Source organism: Mandrillus leucophaeus, unplaced genomic scaffold (assembly GCF_000951045.1).
Source record: "Mandrillus leucophaeus isolate KB7577 unplaced genomic scaffold, Mleu.le_1.0 Scaffold27, whole genome shotgun sequence".
Classification (NCBI taxonomy): Eukaryota; Metazoa; Chordata; class Mammalia; order Primates; family Cercopithecidae; genus Mandrillus; species Mandrillus leucophaeus.
This window is the reverse complement of record NW_012102809.1, coordinates 1,411,876-1,415,637: the sequence shown is the minus strand read 5'-3', so window position 1 is coordinate 1,415,637 and position 3,762 is coordinate 1,411,876.

Genomic DNA, 3,762 nt, shown 5'->3' with positions numbered 1-3,762 from the left:
AGACTCTATCTCAAAAATAAATAATAAATAATATATAATTAAATAATCTGAAAATGTGATTGATAAAAGAATTTCAGTTACATGGGCATCAAAAAGAATAAAATACCTAGGAATAAATTTAAGAAAAGAAGTGCAAAGCCTGTTATTCTTAAAACTATAATACATTATTGAAAAAAAGAAAGACCTAAATCTATAGGAAGGTATCTCATATTCATGAATCAGAAAATTTATTACTGTTAAAACGGCAGTAGTCCCTCAATTGACGTACAGATTAAATGTAATCCCTATCAATATCCCAGCTGACTTTGTTATGTAAATTAACATGCCAATCCTGAAATTTATATAGAAATGCAAGGACTGACTCAGGATAGCTAAACATTACTGAAAAAGAAGAACAAAGTTGGAGAATTCAGACTTCCCAATTTCAAAACTTACTACAAAATTACAGTAATCAAGACAGTGTGGTACTGGTATAAGGACAAATATGTAATCCAATGGGACTAAATTAAGAGTCTAGAAATCAACTTTTACATTTATGGCCAATGTCATAAGAGACTAGCCTTTTCATCAAATGGTGCAAAAGAATAGGGTTGGACCCCTACCTCACACCATATTTAGGAAATGAATAAAATACCTGAATGTAAGTGCTAAAACTGTAAAACTCTTAGAAGAAAACAGGTGTAAACCTGGTGCTCAAAAAGCTTGCATAGGTGTGACTCCAAAAGCATAATTGAGAAAAGATAATAGATGAATTGGACTTCATCAAAATCAAAAACTTTTGTGCTACAAATGATATCTCCAACAAAGTAAAGAGGCAACCCACAGGAGAAAATATTTTCAAGCTATGTATATAGAAAGAATCTTCTAGCCAGAATATATAAAGAACAACTTAACAATAGAAAGATAATTAATTTAAAATGAGCAAAGAATCTAAATAGACATTTCTCCAAAGAAGATATACAAATAGCAAATAAGATGCTCAGTGTCAGTAGCCATTGGGGAAATGCAAATCAAAAGCACAATGAGATGCTGCTTTACACTCACTAGGTGGCTATAAGCAAAAAGACAGATAATAACAAGTGTCGACAAACACTTGTGAGGAAATCAGTGCTCTCATACATTGCTAGTAGGAATGTAAAATGACGTAGCCATTTTTCGAAAGAGTGACAATTCCTCAGAAAATTAAACTCTTCTGAGTAACCATATGACCCAGCAATTCCAATCTTAGACATATACCCAAGAGCAGTCAAAGTAGGTGTCCATACAAAAACTTGTACATGAACATTTATAGCAGCATTGCTTACATTAGCCAAAAGGTATAAACAACCCAAATGTTCAACAACTGATGAAGGGATAAATAAAATATAGTATATCCATACAATGGAATATTATATGGCAATAAACAAAAGTGAAGTACTGATGCATACTACAACATGAATAAACCTTGAAAACATTATTCTAAATGAACTGAGTCAGACCCCAAAGCCCACACATTGTATGATTTCATCCCACATAGAATGGTCCAGAATAGACAAATCCACAGAGACAGAAAGCGTTGCCTGGGGCTGTGGTTAAGATGTTGGGGTGATCTGGGGAGTCACTGCTAAAGGGAACACTTTTGGGGTGACGATGGTGTTCTAAAATTGACTGTGGTGATAGTTGCACAATTCTGAAAATACTAACAACCACTGAGTTAGTTACTTTCTCTGGTAGGTGATTACAGCAGGTCCCCCTTATCCATGGGGACATGTTCCAAAACCCCTAGTGGACGCCTGAAAGTGAGGATAGTACAGGACCCTATATATACTATGTTTTTTGTGATACATACCTATGATAAAATTTAATTTATAAATTAGGCATAGCAAGAGATAAACAGCATCAACTCACAATAAAACAGTTATAACAATCTACTGCAATGAAAGTTACATGAATGTGGTGTCTCCCCACTCCCCTCAACAACAGCTTATTGTACTGTACTCACCTACTTTCAGACTGCAGCTGACCATGGGTAGCTGAAACCGTGGATACAGGGGGCTGACTGTATATGTCAGTAAAGCTGTTACATTTCAATTCGCTTGTACTTGACACCAACTGCCTGGCTTTGTGGTGGACATTTTCACATGTACTGTATAATACACTCGAAAGCTCCCAAAAGGAACAATCATCACCGCCATTTTGGAGATGAGGAGGCTGAGATTCAGCGTGATATGCCCAGAGTCCCACAGCAGGTGTGGGGCGGGGCAGATGAAGACTCTGGTTTTCATTTGCCAATGGGGGCCAGCCTGAGTGTGGACTTGGAGTCCATCTGTCCAGTATGACCCCTCCTGACTCTTCAACACTGGGCAAGCCAGTTGTCCTCCCCTAAGCCTCAGTTTTTTTCATCTGTAAAGTAGGAATAATAATAGTAGTACCTATTTCAGGTACTACTATTATTGTGCAATTGTTGTGCAGTTTATTTTTAATTACTATCTAAATGTTTTTATTTTTAGGAAACAAAAATAAAACAACCTGCCAACCAGGTTGAAGTGCAGTGGTTCTGTCACAGCTCCCTGCAACCTCGAACTCCTGGCTCAAAGGATCCTGCCCACCTCAGCCTCCCACAATGCTGGGATTGCAGGCATGAATCACCACACCTAGCTTGTTGAGCAGTTTAAAACAGTAAGTCCCCTACAGTGCATATAGTAAACACTCAATAAATGGCATCTATTAATATTCTGTCACTATAGTATTATCTGTTGTTTATTCAACATACTGCAGTATTCCCATTGTGATATGTAGGTATAGATACCTGAAAGCTACACGTTAGGGCTGATAGTCAACATTTGAAGTGCACTAATCAGCAGTTTGCACTGGTTCACTTTTGAAGGATCTCAATCAAGAATCTACCCCCCAGAGCAGGGCTGGCAGGCCCACTTTTGTAAACAGCATTTTGTTGGAACACAACCAGGCCATTTATTCGCATATTGTCTGCGACTGCTTTTCCGCCACAGTGGTAGAGTTGGCTGGTTGCAACACAGACCGCACGTCCTGTAGAGCTAAACTCCTCACTAGCTGATTCTTCACAGAAAAAGCTTGCATGTGCCTGTTCGACAGCAAGCCTTTCAAACGCCACCATCTAAATCTGCACCTGAGAGCTTGTTATTTAGCAATAAAGAATGTTAAAAACTAGTTTCCCTGGTCAACTGAATGGTGGTCAAGATACGTGTTAGCTGCAAAAGTCCTGTGAGTACCAGAAAGGACAGAGGCCGAGGCGAGCCCGGGGCCTCACATTTGGCGAGAGTACCCTCAGCCTGGCCTCTGGCTGGCCCTGCATCCCCAGACCCCCAGCCTCACAGGGATTCCAGATGCTGCTGGAGAGTTAGTCCATGGGCTGCCAGGCCTCACAGCGTCCTTCCCTTCACGGGGCCAGTTCACATGTCTGGAAGGACAGAATGCAGGGACCTCATCAATCTGCAGCAAACTCAGGAAGACTAGCTAATCATGTGTGTATATGTGTGTATGTGGGGACAGAATGTGGTAGAAACTGGCTCAGGGCAGCCTGACATAATTGCCTACTAGTTAGTTGTAGTTACCAGGCACTGAGCACCACGGGAGGAATTGTTAAAACATATAAAACACAAGGTCTGGCATGGTGGCTCACGCCTATAATTCTAGCACTTTGGGAGGCCGAGGCGGGCAGATCACCTGAGGTCAGGAGTTAGAGACCAGCCTGGGCAACATGTCAAAACCCTGTATCTACTAAAAATAGAAAATTAGCTGGGC